We start from the raw sequence: 25976 nt of genomic DNA, 5'->3' as shown, positions 1-25976 counted from the left end.
GGCCATCATCTAGCCTTACTCTCCATGTGGGTGGTACCTGAGTTTAGGAAGGGGATTGGTTGCGGCAAGCTCACCCTTAGGGTTCCTGAGGCCCCTCCAAGGAAGGGTGAGCTGACGTAGCCAGTCCCCGCTTAGATGGTGCTCACGTCATGGGAATCCTTGGGTCTAGATTTTAAGGAATGGTATGTCTAATAAATAGGGGTCCTCATTTGGATCCCTATAAAAGTTCAATCTGGTATCTATGTCTGTTAATCATCAAAGAACTCAGGTGTAGCTCATCTCCTGTTTACAGCAATTTTATTTGACAGGTGCAGCACCCCTCCCTACCCAGGAGGCTGCGTCGTGGGTGTGGTATTCATGGAAACTGTCTCTCCTCCGGGGAAGGGAAGAGTACACCCTTGCACGGAACAGGGCCAGGAAACCTGGGGCTAGTCTGCACTCCAGTAAGCAACCCAGGGGTCAGATACGTGGTTAAGACAGAGTGCTAGCGCAGGAGATTCAATGTGTGCCCAGCTAGACCAAATTTGTAGTAGGTTATCGCTGTATACTAACGGCAGAGGTGTTGAGGCACTTTAGGGGTTTCAGTGCGGAATGATAGAAATGCACCTTCTTCTACCGCCTGGCTTTCAGTGTCACGCCTCCTCCCCCACACACTGCCCATACTAAGGCTACAAACCCTTCATATATCCCCCTCAATTCAGAGATGGCACCACTATCTAAGCGGTCATGCCCTACTTCATCCTCATGCTCTCTCCCGCCAAAAAGGAAGGAAGCAGAGCAAGAGGACGTTTTTTCCCTCAAATGTCAGACTCATGGACTCTCATCCAGGAACTTCCGCAGAGGAGGAATCCCTGGGTGAACCATGGCGTCTTCAACCGTTGGCTTCAAGATTTTGTGGACTACAACTCCTATCAGCCCAACCAGCATATTCAATGTGAGGAATGATGGGATTTGTAGTACGAATGATAGGGAGAGTCGCAGGTTGAAGACCCTTATTGGAAAGAAAATGCACGGACAAGCAATCCCTGACACAAAATTCTCATAAACATTTCCAAGGCAATGTATTTACAATAAGAGATCAGCCAGGTAACTCCTCCGAACACTCCATCAGACAATTCACTGAAGCTGTTAAGGTAGAGCTCAACCTAATATACACAGTATGCTAAAAATCGTCTGCAGTAATGGAAGGACCCAGGCCACACCACCATTCCAAGCTTCCTGAAACAACTCTATTGCCTGGCAGTGGAAGAATCACAATTACCCCATTCGTTGGCGTTTGAGGTCCTACTAGCAGTCATGGTACCCAAGGAAGTGTCTGTATAGTACCCCAAGAAACTGATGGTGGACAGTAACCTGAAAAGAGACCATGCAGGGTGCACCTATCCCTCTGATCAAACGCCTGCCCCTTCTTCATGCCCCAGCCCATCATGGAGGATTTTCAAGAAATGTACTGCAAAATTGGAGGAAGTGACAGGTTGCTCTGCTCTCCTAGAAACCATTGAGCAACAAACAGAGTTGTTATCAAACTTGGCTTATAATGGGTTAATGCAGCAGCCCTAACAATGGGAATGGCAGTGGCTGACAATTGATACATTCACACTAGAGCTGCTGTACCCATCCCAAAGAACCTGGCGAGGACTATTCCCTTCCAAGGCACAAGGTCCTTTTGGGACTAACTTGAAGATAAGATGCACAAGAATGAAAAGCACACATGAAGGGAAAGCATATCCAAACCTTAGAGGTCAAGGACAACAGGATTCAAGATCAACTACAAACCCCAGTTCCAGACAACCAAGCAGCAGAGATAAAGTCTGGACCGAGACATCAGAGAACAACCCAGAGTGTGCGTTCTCCAACACCAATCAGCTACATTTATCGTAGACAACCAGGTCCTGTAGCACATGTAAAATAGATATCAGATGGAGTTTGATTCCCTTGCAGTCCCGGCAGGATACACCAAGGCAGAGGACACAGCCCACACCACCCCACCACATTAGGGGCTAACCACCTGAATGCTCCCACCGCACGAGGGGCTAACCACCTGAATGCCTCCACCGCACCAGGGACTCACCACCTGAACACCCCCAAGCCACCAGGAGCTCACCACCTGAAATGTCAATGTCAGCTTTTTTTAGCATTCAGGAGCAATACAAAATGGTGGAGTAACGGGTTGTAGTGGTCTGGACAAACGACAGGACACTGTTATATCTTGGTTGGGTGTTTATTTGGACACCTGACATACAGGAACACTTGAGGGGTTATTTGAGCCCTGGCAAGGGGAGTGTCTATGCTCTCTGTTCTGTACTCACAGTTCATGCAGTTTACTTAACTGCAAGCTGGGACTCACAACCTGAACGCCCCTACTGCAGCAGGGGCTCATCACCTGAATGCCCTCAAGCCACCAGGGGCTCACCACCTGAATGCCCCCGCGCCACCAGAGGCTCACAGGATGTCGAAGTTGCCACCAGTGCAACCACCCCAGAGGACAGCAACTCATCCGGTGAAGAGCAGCATGCTGTACCTGTGTTGTCACCAATCCACAGTCTGGAGTGGCAAATGGCCACACGCCAAGGGACCCCAAAGCATGTGCAGAGTCCAAGGCACAGTCTCTATGTCTGTGCACGCCGCCGTCACGTACACACACCAGTGGGTCCCCTGCTGGCAGCCCCTCCATCCATGGCAGCCCTATTAGACAGGCCACCACGCCAAGCAACAGCACAGCACCACCACTATCCTGCATAGACCAGCCATGCACAGCAGCCCGACACGTAACACAGGAACAGCTCCGGGCACTGCAGTCATGGCACGCCTGGACGTGAATGAGGCACGCCAGATGCAGATCGAGGGCATGGCCGTCCAACACAACTGCTACATCAAGGCCATCAGCAGTGCCATTCAGGGAGAAGCTAAAACCATGGTGCGGGACAATGCCTGCACCCGTAAAGTGGTGGAGGGATGGACTGCAGCACTCAAAGGGTTTGGGCAGAGAGTCCGAGAACTATGTGAGGTGCAATCTGCATATGCAGAACAGATGTGTGAAGCCAATAACCTCCTTCTCCAGCAGCTGCATCGCTGCCATCAACCTCAACAACCCCCACCAAGGGCTCCCTACAGGGGTCACCCAGGCGTCGTTCACTGCGGCATTCCTAACAACGATCACCTGAAGGTGGAGGATGTGGAAAGTGACAACGTCCTTGTTAGATGGACGATGCACTGTTGGCCTGAGTGCCGGGCACATGGACTCATATGCACTGTGTTGGGGAGGGGGGAAAGTGTGCTGGGGAGTTTGTGGGATCAGGGGGGGAAGTGTGCTGGGGAGTTTGTGGGGGAGGAGGGAAAGTGTGCTGGGAAGTTGGTGGGGCGAGGGGGGAAGTGTGCTGAGGAGTTAGGGGCAGGAGGGGGGTTGTTCCACGCTAATTAAAGCCCATTGAAACATGACAGAAACTGTGGACATTCATGATTGTGTTCAAGTGATATTTATTTCACAAGTGATCTTCGTGACATGTACCCATTCACCAAATCAGAAATAATTGTTCATCAACGCCTGTCTGGCCAACCTCCCCTCCCTCACCCCTGTGTGCATTAGCCCTGGTAACGGGCACATGGTCATCATCACTCCCATCCCCTGGCTGTTGGGCGTCAGCAATCAGGGGGTAGTGGTACATGCCTCCGACAGTAGGTGTTGTGCACCATGGCACAGGTCAGTACAATCTTTCCGACTTTATCTGGCGCATACGTCTATGTCCCTCCGTTACGGTCTAGGCACCGGAAACGTGCCTTCAATAAAACAAATGTCCTTTCCACACATATGTGGGTATGACTGCGGACATTGTTATTTGCCAGCTCTGCTGGAGTTTGTGGATTCCGCACAGGGGTCATCAGCCATGTGAGCTGCGGGTATCTAGAATCGCCTGCAGGGGATGAAATGTGTACATTGGGCCTAGGTTGTTTCACTGGGTGTGCAAGTGATACGCATCAATACACTATGCACTGTGGTCATCTATGCGTCCAACGGGCACATGAAATGCCATTGGCAAATTGGTACATATGCATCCATCATCTTTAGGGACATGCGTTTTCTGACCCCTACATGCAGCCTGTGTCATTGAGTAAGGTGATCTGTGGCAGGTTACATGTGCATGCACTTGGAGTTAATGGACTTGCAGCAGTGGATGATGAACTATGTGTATGGATATGTGTGGAACACTCATGCTGAACAAGTACCGCCATGTTACCACTTGTCCTTTGATTATGGTGTTTTCATGTGCTCCAGGTTTGCTCTGAAATGTGTGCCATGTCTCTTGTAGCAAACTTTCAACATGCACCACCCCCTGGGTGGTGCAACCATTACGTCAGGATGAGGCTCACATCATGTGTGCTTCTTCACAAACAATGGGCCTCATTACGACCCAGGCGGTAAGGGATTACCGGTAAGGGCACCGGTAGCAGTAATCCCTTACCGCCCTATTCCGAGGTCCCTTTGCGGGTCCTCCCTTAACGGCTGGTTTTTACCAGCCGTTAAAGATGGGACCTGCAAAGGGACTTTGGAGGTAATTACGGTACCACAATTTGCTGTACCGTAATTACCACCTTCCCCATTCCCATTGAGCCCTATGGGGGCTCAAATGGGAATGGCGAAGGGCCATGGTGAATGGGGAATTACCTCCCCCGCCAACCTTGGAATGGGGCGGTAATTCCGCCATTCACCATGGCGGAATCGGTAGTTTACCAGTGGCAACCATGACGCAAATAGCGCCATTGTTACCGCCCGGGTCGTAATCAGGCCCAATGTCTATTTGTAATGGGTTGTGGCTGTCTTTGTGGCTGGAGTGGCTTTAGCTACATGGCACATTATTTTGATTTTTTTCAATGCATGTAAATGGGCATTCAGGGATCACTCTCTCAGGGATGTTCATGGTCGTGTATTTTTCAGATCATCTACAGTGATTTTGTGGATGGGTTTGCATTTATCTCACTTAGCATTCCTGTGTGGTGCCCTGGGTGAGGTTGCTCTTGTGTGTCAGGGTGAGAAGCAGCACTGCAACTCAGACAAGGTGCATTGTGGTTGTTGTGTTTCCATATGTAATGATGAATTTACGAGTGTGTGTCAATCACCTTATGTGGGTTCAGGTGTGGTGGCCTTGTGCAGGTGTCCTTGTGTGCCACACATACATGGATGGAACTGTTGCTGTGATGGTGCTGGCTGTGTCTACTGGTGGCATGCAACGATTCCTGTGGGTCTGCTCCGCCTACATTTGATGTACTTTGTCATACATTTCAGGCAGGGTTTGTACTCACCCACTATCCATGTGCGTTGGCCTCAGTGCATCTCCATGTAGGCTGGCAGTGTGCTGTTTCGCAGCACCAGGGAGTGGTAGGTGGATGCTGGGTAGTGAGCGCAGCAGTGGCTGATAGTCAGGTCTGGGCTACAAGTCATCTTCACATTGAGCAAATAGAAAAGCTTCTGATTCCTGTAGGCTGCCTCATAGTCTCGGGGTGCTACCAGTGCAACCTGTTTGCAGTCTAGGTCTTCAATCACGTAAGGGACTTGGGCAATGGCATAGAATTGTGCCCTGACTTCATTAACCTGTGCCTGGGTGGTGGGCAATGCTATGTGTTCATTCACATGGCGCAGCAGTGCATCCAGCACCTGGCCCAGCACGGCATTGAATGTGGACTGGGCCAAACCATGCATCAACTGTGTGTTGGAAGCTGCCAGTTCCAAGGTATTGTAGGACTGACACAAGCTTCACGAGTGGGGGCACAGCTTTGCTGATGGCAATCCAGCTGGCTATGTCACCTTGGATTGTGTCCAGCAACTGGGTAATGGTTGCAGCCTGTACTCAGATACTAACTGACCATCAGTCAGAGCCCAGGGTATTGGCCTGACCATTGGGCTGGCTGGCCGCCTTGCTGGGCATGGTCTCATTTTCCTCCTCCTCCTCCTCCTCCCCCTCCCTCTCCTCTGCTCCCTGTGCCATGGCATGGTTGGCAGGCCTCTGTAGCTCCTTCCGTAGAATGTGGAGGTCCACATCATGGCTACCGGCTCCAAATGGTAACATGGTGTTGGGAAGGGTGTGTGGGCCATGGGTGGGTCTTTTGTACGCCTCTTGTGTGCATTCTTTCTACCTGGGGCTTTCTTACTCTCACATGTGTTATTTTACTTCCAGCATTTGGCCGGGGGTATTTTCAGCAGTATTAGCACTGGTTTTTCAGCACTAGGAGAGCCAACACTGTACTTGTGATAGGTCTCTAACAGCGCGTTTGGTTGTCAGCGTTATTACACACATCTCTATTACAGCTGGCTGTAATTGCGCCCGACTGGAATTGCATGGGCTGGATTGCAGTCGTGACCCGGCAGAGCCGTATTGCCGGCGCTAATACCGTTTCTGCTGCATTTAAGGCTACCGCCCAACTCGTGATGAGTCCCTGTTTTTTTGTTCTGGGGAAGAGAAGCAGTCAAAGAAGAACAGAAACGTGCATATGAAAAAGAAAGAAACATGTCTTTGAAAAGTGGCAATTTTTCAGTGTGGGTGCATTGTTTTTTGACATCAGTGGAGCACACGTTGAACAGAAGAGTATAACGTGTATGGAATTAAATTAGGATAGACAAATCAACCTTTCAGGTGAGGGGGAGAAACTGTACCTGTCAAAAGGTTTCCATGAAAGTCGCAGTTACAGCTCTTTTACACTGAGAGAATGGTAAACTGCACCTAAGGTATATGAAAAGGCATACCCCACAAACCGAATGTGCATTGCAGAGGAGTTAGTAGTGCTTGCTTCTTTCACACACAGAACAGGTACATCATCAGCTCCACATTGCAAGCCTCCCTCTTGTACACAGGTGTGGTGTGGCCCCTTTAACTGGGGCATGTTGCCCGTTTAAGGAAACAAGTCATGACCTCATCATGACTCGAGATAATAAAAGGAGCCTCTGTGCGCATGGTCAGAGACTGCAGCAGAAGACCCTGAAAGTGGCAAGCCTGCGTTTGTGTCTTTCTTGCGTAGTCTAAAGCCGTGAGCTCATGGCCTATGGAGAATCCTTGGCCTGTGTGACCACAGCGCTGAAGGCCACGCTCTGAAACACATTGGCCCTCATTACGACCCTGGCGGAAATCGAAAAACGATGGCGGAAATGCAATACCGCCATCGAATAGCGCTCGGTGCGATCATGACCCGTCACCGTAAAGTACGATGCCATTAGCGACACCGTAGTGAACGCCAACGCTAACTGCACCAAGTACGCGCACGCGCGCCATGCCAAACCGTAATTACCACCATGGCGCAACGGTACGCGAATTCTGACCCTAGCGGACATGCACCTAACGCCATCAAGCACAGCGGAAAGTACCATTCCGCCATGGTGAGAAGTACGGCATCGCGAACCAACCGTAAACGGCCCTACTGAGTGCCTGTACACCACTCCCTGGCCACATTGTACAACTCCTCGTAGGTGCAATGAAGTCACACAATGCAACCAGTGAAATGTACAAGTCATCCATGCCTGCCAACGAACAAATGAATCCAGGGGCTCCAAGTGCCTTGTGAGTGGCCATCCATAATTGCCATGGCACCATTGCCGCACTGATGCAGCACAGGCATGTGAAGGGTCAAGTCCAGCAACATGAACAGAAAAATGAGACAAACAAAAACAGGCCCCCCCATCGACTGACACCAGTGTAAGGCAACATCCAAAGCAGTATCCTGAGTGAGACTGCACCAGCCCTGTACTCCTGCCAGTAAACAAACCAACCATCAGCATAAGCATGTACCACACAAGTTGGCAGAGTGACTGAGCAGCCAGGCTCATCTCAAGAGGGGCCAATGGGAGCTGCAGGGCACAGATGGCACGAATACAGAAGCCATTCAAATGGACATGACCACAGTCTCCCTCCAAGAAACGCACGCAAACACAGGCACCTGTGACCAGCCATATTCTGATAATCACATCATTCCACCAATCCACCTGGCTGACCGGCATCTGTTACACAAATGCTAATCCCCCGCCCCTGAGCATGACATCATTAAAACAGTCATATTGGCAGCCCCTATCCCTGACCTCACTGGGCTTCGTAGGCAAACGCGCCCAGTACAGTACCACGCAACTATACTCCGAAGCTGGAACCCAATGCAGATCTCCTCACAATACATCGCTCCACAAATAGGAATATGCTACATCACTTGCAAAGAGGAACGCTACACGGTTCATATCAGAATAGAAGTTTAATGCACAACAAAATCACCAAGCCCATACAGCCATTAGGTCATGAACTCCAAAATATATTTCATCATTGTGGGCTGCATCCGCAATAAATGACCAGCTTCTTCTTGTGTGACGCCCTGTTCCTTCATGGTACACAGGGGCTACATTCACGTTCAAAAAGGCAACATGGAAGCGCCTAGAACCGCAGGGCCGTCCCATTAGGTAGGCACTAGTTCAGCTGAAAGGCCGAAATGTTGCTCCTAGCCACTAGTACTGCGTAAGGGCATGTGGCCCATTGGCGATCGTCCCATAAGATCGAAATGGTGCTCCACTGATTAACACGAAGCAGCAGGTGTCGGGATTAAAATCCATCTGCAGGAGTGGCATACAGATGGCAGTGGCAAAAGGGGAGGAGATACCTGTCACCCAAATGAAATGAAAAAGAATAGTATGGGCATCCGAACTTCATTTGAATTACTCACTTCAATGATCACACTAAATCCACAGCCATATGCATGCTAGCCCACTCCAAAGGATTATTTCCACCCAAAAACCACTTGCGAATCATAACTATATATATCGAGGTGAAAACACTATTACAAAGGAGTGTTTTTGTGCATGCGTCTGTTAAAACAGAATCCATCAGATGGGATTAGTAACGTGCATAGACACAAGTGTTTGAAGGCGCGTCGAGACAGGGAGGGTTCAACAAGGGCAGATAGACGATGGTCCCACTATGGCAGCACTGCATCACATAGCGCAGGGGAGGTGGATAGATTCCAAAAAGCCCTGTACATGGCAAACTCTGTATTAAATCATCTGTCCATGCATCCATACATCATTCCCTCATCCCGTAATGAAAACGCCTGATTTCATACTCACATAACATGTGAAATTTCCATTGAGTCTGTGCGTTATGCAGTCTGCAAAATCCACTGTGCTCCAGCCCGTAATTCCAGTGTTGTGAAGTAACATGTATTTGGGAACGTCCGGCCTCATCGTCCACTACGCTATTGCGCATCCCATACTATTCATATCAATCATTGCACTCTCGCCATGGCCCCTGTCCCAAAGACATTGAACAATAGAACGTTATATTTGCAGTCAGACCTGTGGCCATCTCCTCGCCGCTAGCTGAAAACCGAAAGCGCCGTCCTTCGAATTCCTCATTTGCAACATCACGTCGAAAAGGCAACTGTGACCGCTTGAAATCACAAATTCATCCATCTAGTGCGGCAGTGTGTGAAAATGGCAACTGGCTTCACTCACAAATGGGACGCCCCGCCCGTCGGTGAACCTCGGTACAGTGTTGCATGAGGGTCCACCGTTACTCGAGTACTACGTTCCACTGACCCTTCACAAGTCTGTTCGCGACTGCAAAGATAGTATGTGAAACAATGGGACCATAGCAGAATGAACATATCAACCAATATTACACTGCCATCGGGAACAAATACATGATTGTAATAGCAAGATGCCATTCGTCGAATTGCAGCGTTGTGTGCGGGACGTGCTTGCCCAAAGGGGATTGCAGCTTGCACAGGTGGAATGAATCACCACAGGTGGAGGCTATACAGCCTGAAAACACATAAATTGCACACCCAAACCCCTCCCACAACCACACCCACTCAGAAATGCTACCGGCAGGACTAGCGATGTTGGCCCTGGGGGACCTGATAGCACTGCAAGTACTCCAACTTCAAGAAGAAGACGAACCCCAACTACTACAACAACCGGCCGCACGGAGGAGACGCAGGAGGAGGAGGAGGGCAAGGCAGGGCCAGCAAGGGCCGCCAGCACAGCCACTACCACCACGCAGGCAGCCCGCAATCCCACGCCTCCGAGCACATCCGTTCAACCTCACTGATGAGCAGATCCACACCCTCTACCGTTTGGACCGGGACACCATAACCGCCATTGTGGACATGACACAGGCTGACCTTGTCAGCATGATAGATAGCCCAACCGCCATCCCACCCCTACTGAAGGTGGTGTCTGCACTCCACTTCCTGGCCACAGGCACCTACCAGCACACAGTCGGACAGTTGCATGGCATTTCACAGCCACTGTTCTCACGGACACTATTGCAAGTGCTCGATGCCCTCCTGAGGCACGCAGACGACTGCATCTCTCTACCACGCTCGGAGCAGGAAATTACGAACGCAAAAGTGGGATTCCATGCACTTGGCGGCACACCGGGTTGCATTGGTGCCATCGACTGCACCCATGTGGAATTGGTCGTCCCACATGCCATGGAGGCCCAGTACCGCAACCGAAAACAATTTCATTCTCTGAATGTACAAATGGTGTGTGACTCCAACAGGATCATTACACATTGTTGTGCCCGATTTCCTGGATCAACCCATGATTCTATGGTCTTGAGGAACTCTACAATACCACGCTACATGGAGCGACACGCAGGGCACAGATCCTGGCTACTCGGTGAGTCTCATTTCATGCATGATAATGTGGGGTATGTGATGCGGCAATGACCTGGCAGGAAGGGGGGGGGTGCGTACGTAGCAATGTCATTCCACAAACATCCTTTATTGTCCACATACAGGTGATGCCGGGTATCCACTGAAGAGATGGCTCCTTACACCACTCCGGAACCCACAGGACCAGCATGGGGAGGACTACAACCATGCCCACTCACATACCCGTGTAGTCATAGAACAGGCATTCGGCCTACTGAAGACTCGTTTCCGCTGCCTCAGCAGGTCTGGCGGGGCACTCCTGTACCGCCATGAGAAGGTTGCAAAGATGGTCATGGCATGTGTCATGCTACACAACATGTGCGTACGTAGAAATGTGCCCATGCCCCCTGACGCAGAACTGCAAGCACCTGAAGATGGCCATGATGAGGGTGGGGATGTGGCAGCACCTCAAGGAGTCTGCGAGGCACAGGAGGGCCGTGACATTCGTCAGCATATCATAGATGCATGCTTCTAGCACTCACGCCTGGTGGCTGATACATGGACATGGGACTTGTGGCACTGTGTGTGTCTGGAACATGCACAATATTGACTGTACGCCTATAATGGCCTCGTACACAAAGATCAATGTCCACACATCTCATTGGATGATCGTGCATTGTTTATGGCATATGTGAAATCATGTTACACACCCCATCGACCCGCCACCCAAGTGAGCCCAACACACCCCCTCCACCCTCCTACCTCCCCCCCGAACACCAGTGTCCAAAGATGCTCATTGTCAGTGGGCAGTCGCTATTGCAAGCCCCCTCTCCGGGTATCAGGGGCACCCCTGCCTGTGGAGCGCAGGTTCCTCCCAGATCTACGTTGGGGGCTGCCCTGGACGGAACTTGCAACGGATGATGTCTCTGCCTGCTCACGTCCATGCATGTCCCTAAGGGTTTGTGAGAGCTCAGTGAGCACACGGCGCACAGCGGCAAGTTCAGCACATACGTCTTTGGACGTCGCATGCAGTTCCCCCCTCAGGCTCTCGGTGCTTCTCTCCATTTGTACTCTCAGGCTCTCGGTGCTTCTCTCCATTTCTACTCTCAGGCTCTCGGTGCTTCTCTCCATTTGTGCCCTTAGTGTCTCTGTACTTCTCTCCATTTCTGCCCTAAGTGTCTCAGTTGATGTTTCTATGGCTGCCTTAGTACCCCCACATTCATCAGCATGGTCCTTGAGGAGCGTGGCCAGTTGCTGCTGTTGCACGATCACCTGGTCGAGGGACTGTTGCCTCTGCTGTGCCATGGCCATTTGCGGTGGTGTCACAGAGGGGCTGGTCACCTCATGTTGCCTTGCCACAGGGCTTGTGGGGGATGGCCAGTCGTCGTCTTGTAGGTGCCCCTGCGTGGTATCCTCATGGTGTACGGGATGGAACAGACAGGGGGATTGAGACAGGTCATGGATGGATCTTACTTCGACATCCCCGTTTTCTGTGTCGGAGCATGCTGCCATTAATGCAGTGTCACCTATGGTGCTGCTGCCACCAGAAGCAGTGCCTTCTGTGGCATCCATTGGGGGGACCTGTGGTGGTGCTGTTGTGGGCATGCTGGCTGCTGGGGTGCCTGTTGAAGTCCCCTCCTTTGTGCTGCCACTTGATTTGTGCTGCTGCCGTGTCTTGATGCGTGCAGCTGAGGTGGAGGGTCTTTGGCCGTTGGTCTTGGCCCTCTTTGCAGGTGTGCTGGTAGGGGTGTCCTGGAGCTTGTCGTTTGAATCGGACCCTGTGGTGGAGTAAAGGAGGGCGAGCATTATTAATGGGTCTGTGGAAATTGGAATGGCAATGTATCACATGCATTGGGGTGGTACCTGAGGGTGATTTGGGTTGGGGCCTTGGAGGTGGTTTCATTTTTGTGTGGATTGAGGATGCAGTTGTTTTGCAGCCTGCAGTTAGGGTGTGCCTGCTGCACGTGTAGAGGGTGTTTTTAGGATTTTTAATTATTTATGTATTTAATGTGACTTTTAAAGTGTGCTATGAGGCCTATGTATGTGGACGTTCTCCTGGACATGTGTTACTGTTGCACTATGTGGACACATGGTACTTCACATGATTGGACATTGTGGATTTAGCATTGTTTTATTTGGCCCACCTACCTGATTCTTCGGATGTCTGCACTCCTTTCTCCATCCCTCCGACTCCCTCTATACTCTCCATTCCAATGGTGGAGGCACAGATTTCTTCCCAGGGGGTCAACTTGATGGGTGATTCCGATCCTCCCCCGGTAGCTGTGGCAATGTTACGGTTGGCGGATAGTATGCTCCGTACGCGTATCCGCAAGTCGTCCCATCGCTTTCTGCATTGCTGTGGGTTGCGGGGTGCGGTCCCCACCGCACTTACCCGCTGTGCCACCAGGGCCCATATGGCCTTCTTGTTCGCAAGTGCCGTCCTGGTCATTTGCGTCGAGAAGACGACGGCAGCATTCTCCTGGAGGGTCTCTGTGAGCACGGTGAGTTCCTCACGGGAGAAGTGGACCTGCCGCTTGCGGTCGCACGCTTTCTTCGCTACTTTTCCCATTTTTATTGGTTTCACTAGGGTGGATGACGGGTTGGGATGAGTCTCAGGGTAGTATTTTTAATGGTTGTGTGGAAATTGTGTTTTTATAGGTGTACGGCGTGCTGTTTCCCGTTCCGGGACCATGTTTTTACTTCCGTTTCCGTATATTTACGGTCACCGTACTTTCCGATTGCCGCTCATTGCGGTGACCGCTAAGATGGGTGGTGGAATTGCACCTAGGGCGCCGTACGGCGGCGGTGTGGGCCGTTTTGGGGTCATTTCCGCCATCGCAGACTTTGCACTTCCGCCATGGCGTGGTGCTCGTGCCCGATGGGTCGGAATGAGCCGCACTTTGCTCCGTTGTGCAATGGCGGAAACGCTATTTACGCTATGGCGGTCAGGTCAGTCACTTTCCGCCAGGGTCGTAATGAGGGCCCTTGTGTATAGGCGCTATACAAATAAACTATCATATCATGTGAACAGGGTGCCCCCAGTGTCTGTCCCAACGTTGGGTGCTCCTGACATCAGCAAGGTGCCCCCTGCAGTGTTCGGTACTGCATGAGTGCAGCACAACAGGTCCAGCCGGGTACTCTACAGCTGCTGAGTGTCCTGCTTGGGTGCCCCAGAGCAGGACACGACATTGGTGATGAGAAGGGCCGTGCCCCGTGCCACACATGTTATGTTTAGCAGCCTGCAGGCTGCCCATCGCCCCGGAGGAGGCGGGGAAGGGGCGTTGGCCACCAGAGGTGAGCGGCCTGGCCGCAGTGCGGTGGAGAACTGTGCTGGCATGGGTGGGAGGATCCTGGGCCCACTGACGGTAATTGGAGGAGGAGCTCTGTGTCAGAGCCTACAGCTGCCGGCACTCCCTGCACAGCGGGGTATAGAGGAGCCGCGTGGCGGCCTGTGCCCATCCCCCACCATGCCCAGGCCGAGCAGTGGTATGTGGAAGCGCACTCCCTGCACAGCGGGGGGGAAGAGGATCTGCGTGGCTGCCCGCGCCCCTCCCTCACCACACCCCAGCCAAGCAGAGGTGTTTTTGAAGAGCTCCACTGGGCCTAGAGACCCAAGCTCCTCCTCACTGATGAGCCCCAACAAGGGTGAAACATGTTTGGGGATGCTTGTGGTCTCGTGCAGAAGGGATGTGGCCTAGAAGTTCGGGCTGGACTGCCCCTTTTGGGGTGGGGCCAAGCCTGATTTGCATATGGTCTTTCCCTTCTGTAATGGCTTGGCAGGCGAAGAACGGTGATCTGGAGGGTTGCCCAGAGCATTGCCAGTGGTTAAGATTAATTCTAAACCTTCCAGACATCACCACTTTGTATTTGCTTTTTCAAAAGTGAGCTAAACATTTTGAGGAAACAAAGTGGTCCCTTTTTCTAAGGACCAAAATTGTCTATCCAATACATTCAGCAAAAACCTATGATTGCCTTAGTAACACACTGTTTTTAATTGAGCAAATCTAAGATTACAAATTATGTCAGGCGCCCTAGCATGTGACCATGACCTAAAATCCTCTCCAGCATCGTCATAATGTAAGCACACTCAGCATAATTGAAGTGAGTTTTAAAGGTCAATTTCCATCATATTTTACTGACATACGCATTTGTAAGCTTCTGCCATTTTTAAAAAAAATATGTTTATTTTAAACCAAGGCAGGGTGACAACAATACAGAGTAAACGAGACATGTAAGACAGAACCATAAATCCCCTCCAATCCCCCAACCTCCTCCCCCCATGGCCCTTAGTCTGGGGACGCTTCCCGCCAGTTTGTGTTTACTGTGCCTGCTTCGGCTATGTTCCCCCTTTCAGGGAGCGTCTCGGTCTCTCAAGGCCCGCCGGATATTGGTGGGCTTGTAGGTCAATGCGGGGAATTTCTGGTCATACTCCAGCACTCGAGCCCAAATGTTCTGGAAGCGATTGAGGACCCAGGCCTTGCCGCTGTTACCTTCTCCGCAATCAATATGTCCCATATTTTCCCCCACCATTGGGATATCGAGGGGCCGTCGGGGGCTTTCTAGAAGCGGGCGATCACTATTTTCCCAGGCAGAAGGCATTGAGTCAGCAGTTTAGCTTTGTTTCCGGAATGCGGATAGAACCCGGGAACCGGGGCCCCTAGGAGGACGGGCTCAGGCTCCTGGGGGAGAGCTGTCTGGGTGATCTGTTCAATGGTAGCTAAACATAGTTTCCAGAACTGTTGGATCTTCGGACATGCACACCACATGTGGAAGAAGGAGCCCGGTCGGCCGCACCCTCTCCAGCAAGCGTGGTTGAAGGAATGGTTCATGTGATGGAGCCTGAGGGGAGAGTAGTACCAACGCAGCAAGATTTTGTACGCACATTCTCTGTTGGTGATGCAGGCGGATGATGTGTGTGTTTGAGTCCAAATGTCCACCCAGGCCCGGTTCTCAACCGAGTGTCCCAAGTCAGCCTCCCACTGGGCCATACAGCGGGTCTTTGAAGCCAGAAAGTCCCCTAGAAATTGCCTGTATAGGGTGGAAATCCTTCCCCGGTCTGGGAGGTCCCTGAGAGTTAGTCCGAGGGCGGTGAGAGAGCGCGTGGCTGCCTGAAGAGTTTGGGGATGGGAACACCAGTGGCATAGCTGAATGTATGTGAATCTGTCTCTTTCTTGGAGTCGAAACCTCTCCTTACATTGTTCAAAGGTGCAAGGTAGGTCTCCCTCATATAGCTGATCCAAAGTTTCGAGGCCTCCCGCTATCCAATTCTGGAAGTTCTGGGGGTTCGCCCCAGGCGAGAAAGTCGGATTGTGAAAGATTGGAGATAGGGGGCTCAGTCCCCTCGGGATTCCCTCATGTTTCAGCGCCCAATACCAGGAATTCAAAGTGTGCTTAGTTGCCAGCAGGAGTCCTTCCCATCGTTCTCTGAGAGAGGGCGGGATGTGCGGAAGAAACCGCACGGGGAGCGGGAGCTGTGATTGTTCAAGTTCCACCCATCTAGGGCGGTCAGTGATTATTTACCACGCGCGAATGTGCACTAGTTGCGCTGCCACCCTGTAGGATTGCAGGTCGGGGACCCCCAGTCCGCCCAATCTTGCGTCGCCTAGCATTGACTTTTGAGGGATCCTGGCTTTCTTACCCCTCCAGATGAACCGAAGCATTTTCCTCTGCAAGCCGCGAAGGGCGGGTGCTGGGATTGCCACCGGTAGGGACGAGCGGGCGTAAAGGAATCTTGGGAGCAAGTTCAAATTACAGGCCATTATGCGACCCATCAGTGAGATTTCTTGGGTTGCCCAGCGTTTCAAATCACCCTCTAATTCTTTGAAGAGCCAGGGGAAGTTGATCTGATATGTGTCCTTTGGGGTTGCAGGTACCTGGACCCCTAGATAGGGAATGGTCTTCCCCTTCCATGCAATTGGACACATCGGGACCCGTGCTTCTCGATCCTCCGGGGAGAAACCTACGCCCAGGGCAACCCATTTGCTGAAGTTGATGGAGAAGCCAGTGACCTCCCCATAGCTGGTTATTTCAGACAGGGCGTGCTGTAGTGAGGAGCGGGCCTCCGAGATCATTAGCAACACGTCGTCTGCGTACAGGGTGATTTTGTGTGAGATGGACAGACCTGGGGGCCCTTGATGTCGCTATTCAGTCTGATCTTTTGAGAAAAAGGTTCCATGATAAGTGCCAATAGCAATGGAGATAGCGGGCAGCCTGTCTGGTTCCGCAGGTCAGGGAGATTGGGGCAGAGAGTGAGCCTTTGATCCGGAGGAGCGTTTTTGGCGATTTATAGTTAGCCAGGACCATTGCCTGGAATGCTGGGCCAAACTCAAAGGCCTCCAGGGTGAGGCTCATGAAGGACCAGTCCACCCTATCAAACACCTTGGTGGCATCTAGGGCCATCAACACCAGCCCCTGGGAGCTTTGGGAGGCTAGGTCAACCAGGTTCAGGGCTCTGCGGATATTGTCGCCTGCTGATCTGTTCATAATAAAGCCTGCCTGGTCAGGGTGAATTATGTCAGGTAGAATGCGTGCTTGGCGGTTAGCGAGAAATTTGGAGTATAGGTTAGCGTTGATGTTCAGCAGGGCTATTGGCCTGTAGGAAGCCGGGTCTCTCGGGTCCTTTTTCTGGTTTGGGTAGAAGGATGGTGGTGGATTCTTGAATTGAGGGGGTCACCGTCCTCGACTACCTGAAGGAGTTGAAGAGTGCCACCCAGGGGGCAACCAACTGGGGTCTGAAAATTCTGTAGAACCTAGAGGAAAATCCATCGGGGCCCGGGATTTAAGGGACTTAATGGCTTCCTCGACCTCCTCATCTGTGATCAGAGCCTCCAGGCTCTCTCTAGTCGAGTCATGTAGTCAGGGGATGGATGCTTCCCGCTGGAATTCTTTTTGTTTACTCTGGTCCCGCGGAGGCGCCGTTATTACATGGGCCAGGTGGTCTGCCGTTAGCTGTTGTTTTTTCAGTTCCACATATTGAATCACCCCCTGTGGGTCTCGGAGGCCGATGATGGTGCTACTACGTTTTGCTTTAGCCAGTTTAGCTACGAGCAGCTTGTTCGCCTTGTTGTTCTTCAAATAATAGAAATGTTTGGCTTAACCATGAGCTGTGCAGTGTGTTCGGCGTAGTGGGCCTATAGGTTTTTACTGGTGATACAGATAGCTCGCTGAGTCTTGGGAGACCAGCCCTTTTTCTTGTGAGTTTCTTCCTCAAGGACCAAGCGAGCCTGTCGTCTGTTACGGTGGAATGCCACTCCCTGTGCGATTAACTCTCCCCTGATCACCGCTTTCAGGACATTCCAAGTGTTTGCAGGGGAGGTGTCCTCGACTGGGTTTAAGTTTTTAATCGCTGTTGCGGTCTTGTCCCTTAGTGGCATTTCGTTAAGAATAGGATTGTACAGAGTCCATCTGGGCGGAGAATTGGGCTTAGGCACATGTGCTCGGACCTCCATGGTTACTGGGGCGTGATCAGACAGGATCAGACAGGATCCGCGGACTGATAGATACATCATTGGTGTAAGTAAGCAGCTGGGAGAATGTCAGGAGGAGGTCAATCCTTGAGAAGGTTTGGCAAACATAGGAGTAGAAAGAGTAGCCCTTTTCGGAGGGGTGGAGCACCCGCCACGAGTCCACTACTTCTAGAGATCTGAACAGGCGTAGGAGACTGAGCGCCTGAGTGAAGTCTCAAGGGGTGGGGGGATGAGACTTATCTGATGTACGGTCTGGTACTCCTTTGAAGTCTCCCCCAATTATGACTTGGCCTTCTATGAGGAGGGAGAGGGAAGAGCCCAGTGCATCATAGAAGGCTGCTTGCCCAGAGTTGGGAGCATATACTGAGGCAAAAGTGTATAGGTCTCCCAGCAATAGGCATTTGACTGCCACAAATTGGCCTTCCAGGCATGTTTTTGTTTCCAGGACCTGGGGGTTTAGGCCTTTTTTTAATGTAGAGGATTACCGTGCCTCCTTTCTTAGAGCCCCCTGAGGCAAAAAGCTGGAGCGGGTAAGATCTGGAGCAGAGACGCCCAATGTCCGCCGGTAGTAGGTGAGTCTCCTGAATCAGAGCCACCTCTGCATCCTCGTCCTGGAGCTTTTGTAGAATCGATTTACGTTCGGCAGGGGCGTTCAGTCCATTGACATTGAGGGTGAGAAATTTTAGGGTTTGATGCTCCTGAGCCAGGTCCATCCCGCTGCCGTGTTTGGGGGGAGAGGTCAGAAGGGTGTGAATTAACCACCATATAGAGGAAATTCTAGGAATGCATCACCCTGCTCTTGGGGTTTTAACACGTGCCCCCAATGGGAGGCCGTAACTTTAAGTGGTGGGGGGCCGACATTGTAGGTTCGGCCATTCCCCTGGCCAACAGGGTCAATCGTATAGGTAAAAGTAATGTGGGATTCCAAGGACTCATAGGTGGAATGTGCCTTGGAAATGGGCATGGGCCGTGGGTGGGGCCCACTGCATTGGTTGTAATCGTTTGTGAGCTGAGTCAAGGTTGGTGAAGTTCCTCTGAGACGGCGCTGGGAAGTCGGCGAGAGCGTGTGGCGAAGTTCTGCAGGTTACAGTCTTGCACCTAGCTACCGTCTCCTGCTGCTTTGTGGCACCTTCGACCAGTAGGTCCGCCTAGGTTTCGGGAGGGAGACAGTTCCCGGGTCCGTAGTGTCCTCCGATCTTGGCGATGTGGCCTCTTCCAGCGAGGAAGGGTGCATGATTTTGTTGGCATCCTCAAGGTGGCTAATTCTGCGTAGAGTGCCATTGTATGAGAACTGTAGGGCAGTTGAAAATAGCTATCTGTATCGAATCTGATGCTCCTGAAGAAAGAGAGTCAGAGGTCGGAGAGATTTCCTCTTCTGGAGGGTGAGTAGGGAGAGGTCTTGATAGATCAGGAGGGGTGAACCCTGGAAGGAGAGCTCGTCCTGTGAGTGGCTGATTGCTGAAATTGCCTCCTTTGTGGTGAAGAAATGCACTTTAGTTATGACATCAGGGGGGAGGTCTGAGACCACTCCCCGACGTGGGTGCAACCTGTGGGTGCGATCCAGAAGGAGTTGGGGTTTGTCCAGTTGTGGGAGCATGGATTGGAAAAAGTCCCCCACGTATTCCGCCGGGTTCTTGTCCAGAACAGAGGATGGAATCCCTCAAATTCTGAGGCTGTTGCGCTGAGCCTTATTTTCAAGATCTTCTTGTTTGAACTCGATGATTTCATATTTGTCCTGCAAGGTTATGATCAAGTGTTGGATTTCCCCCAGAGTGGTTGTATGGTCCTGGGCGCGGTCGTTGATCTCCCCTAGCCTTTGTTCCACCTCGGTCACTCTTTGATCGGTGTGCTCTAGCTTAGTGGCAAAGTCTGTCATGCAGGATCTGAATTCAGACTTAATTTCGGCCATGAAAGCCTGTATGTCCTCTTTGGTGGCAAGGGCTTCTCTATCCTCAGGGGATTTCTGTGGGGTAAGCTTGGGGGGGTCAAGTTTCTTTCCCTTGTCAGTCGATGTGAACATAGTGGCGATATCTGGATTCTTACCAGCTTTTAGTTGCTTCGCCATTGCACCAGATTGGGGGTGAGGGAAGCGATCCAGAGATCTCTCAGGGGTGTGGAGTGGAGAAGGCTATTGTTTGAGGCCAGAGCATCCAGGATGTTGGAGTATAAATCCCGGTTACTTGGTTAATGCTTGTGGGGGTAGGTGCTTCCATGGATTGAGGCCACCCCAAGTTGTGGGGTCGTGAAGTTGTCCCTGGCTCCTTAGTGCGGACTGTGGAAGAGGGGAGCAGAAGAGTGGGCAGGGGCACCCCAGGAAGGAAGTGAAGTGAGAAGGGGAAGCAGAGCAGCCACGGATGTGCCCCTTCAGAAGCGTCTTCAAGAACAAGCGGTCAGGCCTCTCACCTATTGTAAGTCTCTGCGCAGTCAGGCTCCCAGGTGCGGGACCAAGGCAATGGTGTATTTCAGCAGGCTGCCTCCTGATGGACCTGTCAGCTATTTCTTGCTGGATGGGGGGGGCCAAGAATGCCCCAAGCGCAGTGGAGGCGGATTTCAGGTGGGGGATGGTGTCATGGGCCGGGGCGCCCCAGTTAGTAGATGTGGAGTTAGGGGTCTCCGGCCGCTCTGGGGGCCTGCAGCTATGGGGACCCCCAGCTGATCCGAGGTATGATGGTGCAGTGCCCTTGTGCTGGTCTCTGTTCATAAGACCTGGGCTGCTGTCAGAGAATGGAAGGGGGGTGCTGCTGAAGACAATGGTCCCCCCTAGCGGAGCGTGGTGGGGCCAGTGACCATGACCCGCGGTGGGGCTACACTGCACTGCCCCTCCGAGATCAATGTTCTTAGATGCCTTCCCCCGTCTGGATGATCAGGATGCTGGGTCAGCCGAGCATGGCAGGTGCCGCAGAACTCTCTGGATGTGAGGCCCGACCACCAGACGAGGCCTGCAGACTGCAGGCCACCCCCCTGCTCCACTCGGCAGATTTTGAGTCCTCTCCGGCGAGGACTAACCGCACTTCGGTTCGCTCCCTCACCCGAACCTGGAGCTCCGTGGGGCGGGGCGGAGGACGCTTTCTGCCCGACGAGCCCAGGAGCTTCGTGGGCACAAAGCGAAGTCCGCTATGATGGGCTGGTGGAGCGGGGAGTGCCCCCCCCGAGCACCTCTACACTCGATCTCTGCAGGAACCCACCGATAAGCTGCTGCGGCGGCGTTTCCTTGAACCGGTCACCATCTTGAAAGCTTTGGGTGGCGGCGTTGCAGAACTTCACGCGTTCCGTTCCGAGGCCCTGCCAAGCTTTATGGTCTCATATTATCCCCCCAGGTAGCTCTCGTGTTCCGCTAGTAGGGGCCATCAATTTTCCACTCTTAGGACGGCAGGAACATCACTTTATTGATGCGATCGGCGAGCTTCCCACGGAGGCCATCAAGGGAGCAGCCACATCGCTGACGCTCCAGGCCACGCCCCCACGCCATTTTTTTTAACATCATAGGTAGACACTGCTATAACAAGCACCCATTTTCTAAATAAAAGTGCAGTGGTCTGCACAGAGTTCCACGCTAAATTCAGAGCTTCCTGACTACACGCTATGCAAGTAATTCTTGCAAATCTTTTTGGAAAGCTTGACATGAGGATACACTTCCTCACTCAAGAACTTATTATATAACACATCGTCCCTCTACTAAAACATAGACTTTTTACATTTACAGATGCGCTGCATACTTCTGCCTCACGATTGACCTAAACAACAGGCCATGGGACAAGGGACCCCAAGCCTTTAATCTGAGGGTAAGACCCTCAGTTTAATATTAGGTATTCCTCATTCATAAAGTCAGATTTATTTTAGGAATATTCTTTTTAGGCATTACATAGTAGTTGTTCTGCACTTACAGATACATAGTGAATCTAAGAACTAAATTGAAATGACCACAGACCAAGATGCCCTGTGGATGTAAATCCAGGTCAGCATCTACTTTCTAAACAGCAATTTCTATGCAACTTTGACTGTATAAACTGTACCATTGAGGTTATTATACATTATTCTCTTTTTAGTTGTTAATACGAGTCAAGACTTAGCTGTTGAATGAACACTGGTAAAGACACTAGTTGAACGAAAAATATAAGGCTCATACATATGATAATATTGGTAGAAAACGTTAGTATGATGAAATCAACTGGTGTAAACTGATTTTCACATAACTTGGAGTCTACTGAAGTTGATTCTGCAATTGGAAATGTGTGAATAATTGTCTGATATCTTAACAGAAAATTGATTAATCTATTTTGTTTGAATTCCTTTGTAGAAAATAATGATAGTACGCCCCTGATGAGAAGAGTTTCTTGAAACGCGTTGGGCCATATGAAAAAATTACTAACTGAATGATGAACCATATGTTATCTAGAAATACTACTGATGAAATTGACTTACTGATAAGAATAAAAAACCAAACATGTCACAAATTACCACAAATTGACAATTCTGGTCCTTAGCAAAAGGGACCACTTTGTTTCCTCAAAAGGTTTGGCTTAATTTTGAGCCAGTGTGCAGGGGACAGGTGTTCCCTAACAGAGTTTCCTCCCCATTTAAGTTGTTCCCTAACAGAGACCTATTCTCTACTTCCTAACTGTTAGCGAATCACCTGGCTGAAAGCATTTCTTAATATATGAGACATCTAGTATGGACAGTCCAAAGTCTATTCTTCAAAGAAACACGTATGATCTACTCTTGATCGGTAAGGCCATCCCCACAATAGATTTCCATCAACAAGTAGGAGGGTGGGCACTAACAGGAACACAACCCTCATTAGCTTAGCAGTGCCACCTACCTGTCTTCCCCCACCCGCGACCTCTAGGCTCTGTGTGACATGCACACCAATGCTCACAGGTTGCTCTGAGAGAAGCGTCATCATTCCCATTGGAATGTAATGTTTGGCGCTTCAGGAGCACGCATCTGCAATCTTACTCAACCTGATGGATAGCGGGATTCAGCCATTGAGCAGGTTGGCAAGAGACTGAGAGGGTAATTCATAGAAATTCGCACAAAAGTGGCGCACGCGGCTGGCGCACAGCGTGCCCGTGCGAATGTCTGCGCCAGCCGCTTGCGCTAAAATCGAATTCCCTGCACAGCGTATTCATGGATTTTCGCATCGAAAACCAGCCGTGGCGCAGCATGGCGCAGCGACCCTGCAGCAGTGCCAGTTACGCCCCCAAGAACGCCCTCGCGCAAGGAAAAGCCTCCAAAATCCCCAAATAATCGCAAAGGGCTGCGCTAACCCTGGACCAGTTGACAGGGCTGGCAAACAGCAAACGCCAAGCAGGAAACGTGTATTTCAGTGGTTCGCGGGAAGTTCCACACGCGATTGTCCTGTGTACGTGTGCATCAGGGGTGCGTGGGAAGTAACACACGCAAAAGCAGCAGGGTACGTGTATTTCAGGGGTGCGCGGGAAGTATCACACGCAAAAGCAGCAGGGTACGCGTATTTCAGGGGTGCGCGGGAAGTGTCACACGCAAAAGCAGCAGGGTACGTGTATCTTAGGCGTGCGCGGGAAGTATCACACGCAATTCCATCAGGGTACGTGTATTACAGGGGTGCGCGGGAAGTATCACACGCAAAAACAGCAGGGTACGTGTATTTCAGGGGTGGCGGGAAGTATCACACGCAAAAGCAGCAGGGTACGTGTATCTCAGGGGTGCGCGGGAAGTATCACACGCGATTCCATCAGGGTACGTGTATTCCAGGGGTGCGCATGAAGTATCACACGCAAAAACAGCAGGGTATGTGTATTCCAGGGGTGCACGGGAAGTATCACACGCAAAAGCAGCAGGGTACGTGTATGCCAGGGGTGCGCGGGAAGTATCACACGCGATTCTATCAGGGTACGTGTATTCCAGGGGTGCGCGGGAAGTATCACACGCAAAAACAGCAGGGTACGTGTATTTCAAGGGTGCGCGGGAAGTATCACACGCAAAAGCAGCAGGGTACGTGTATCTTAGGGGTGCGCGGGAAGTATCACACGCGATTCCATGAGGGTACGAGTATTCCAGGGGTGCGCGGGAAGTATCACATGCAAAAACAGCAGGGTACGTGTATTCCAGGGGTGCACGGGAAGTATCATACGCAAAAGCAGCAGGGTACGTGTATGCCAAGGGTGCGCGGGAAGTGTCACACGCGATTCCATCAGGGTACGTGTATTACAGGGGTGCGCGGGGAGCACCACACGTGAATTGCACGTTTGGGTCCTCCTAGGTGTTCCCTCTACACCCTCCACAGCCCCTGCAGGTGGCCCACACCACAGGGGCCTACCCTGCACATGTCCTGCAGGCGCCCCATCCACCATGGCCATGCCCCCCAGCCAACCCACATGTCACCTTGCACTACTGCCCACCAACGCATGTCCCCCTGCACCCCCAGCCACCAGGGGCAGCCTCCACCAGGCCCCCACTCATGTCTCCCATCACCCCCACCCCCCAGCCACCAGGGGCAGCCTCCACCAGACCCCCACTCATGTCTCCCATCACCCCACCCCCCAGCCACCAGGGGCAGCCTCCACCAGGCCCTCACTCATGTCTCCCTGCACCCCCACCCCCAGCAGTGCAGGGGCAGCCTCCACCAGGCCCCCACTCATGTCCAACTCATGTCTCCCTGCACCCCCACCCCCCAGCCACCAGGGGCAGCCTCCACCAGGCCCCCATGCATGTCTACCACCACCTCCACCCCCCAGCAGTGCAGGGGCAGCCTCCACCAGGCCCCCACTCATGTCTCCCATCACCCCCACCCCCACCCCCCAGCCACCAGGGGCAGCCTCCACCAGGCCCCCACTCATGTCTCCCATCACCCCACCCCCCAGCCACCAGGGGCAGCCTCCACCAGGCCCCCACTCATGTCTCCCTGCACCCCCACCCCCAGCAGTGCAGGGGCAGCCTCCACCAGGCCCCCACTCATGTCCAACTCATGTCCCCCTGCACCCCCACCCCCCAGCCACCAGGGGCAGCCTCCACCAGACCCCCACTCATGTCTCCCATCACCCCCACCCCCCAGCCACCAGGGGCAGCCTCCACCAGGCCCCCACTCATGTCTCCCATCACCCCACCCCCCAGCCACCAGGGGCAGCCTCCACCAGGCCCCCACCCATGTCTACCACCACCCCCACCCCCCAGCAGTGCAGGGGCAGCCTCCACCAGGCCCCCACTCATGTCTCCCATCACCCCCACCCCCCAGCAGTGCAGGGGCAGCCTCCACCAGGCCCCCACTCATGTCTACCACCACCCCCACCCCCAAGCCACCAGGGGCAGCCTCCACCAGGCCCCCACCCATGTCTACCACCACCCCCACCCCCCAGCAGTGCAGGGGCAGCCTCCACCCGGCTCCCACACATGTCCCCCTGCACCCCCACCCCCCCAGCCACCAGGGGAAGCCTCCACCAGGCCCCCACTCATGTCTCCCATCACCCCCACCCCCCAGCCACCAGGGGCAGCCTCCACCAGGCCCCCACTCATGTCCAACTCATGTCTCCCTGCACCCCCACCCCCCAGCAGTGCAGGGGCAGCCTCCACCTGGCCCCCACTCATGTCTCCCAGCCAACATTTCACCACAATGTAGATCCCTGGCCCTTATGGTCAGCCTCCAAATGGCAAACACCCACCCGAGTATTGCATCCACCCACTTAGAAATGGCAAAAACATGACAGAAGCCCAATTGCAAGTTTAGAAATGAACACATGTCCCTCACATACACCCAATGGGTGTCAGTGAATGTCAAAACCCATATCATGATATGCATGAAACCAATGAGATGATACTACACATTGAACTTTGAAGAAAAAATATGTATTAAAAGCAACATAAATTGAATCAAAAATAAACAAACAATAATAGAAATTAAAAAAAAAAACAACA

Source organism: Ambystoma mexicanum, chromosome 10 (genome assembly GCF_040938575.1).
Source record: "Ambystoma mexicanum isolate Mex_15411 chromosome 10, UKY_AmexF1_1, whole genome shotgun sequence".
Taxonomy (NCBI): Eukaryota; Metazoa; Chordata; class Amphibia; order Caudata; family Ambystomatidae; genus Ambystoma; species Ambystoma mexicanum.
The sequence above is the reverse complement of the archived record's forward strand: the minus strand, read 5'-3'. Positions refer to the sequence as shown.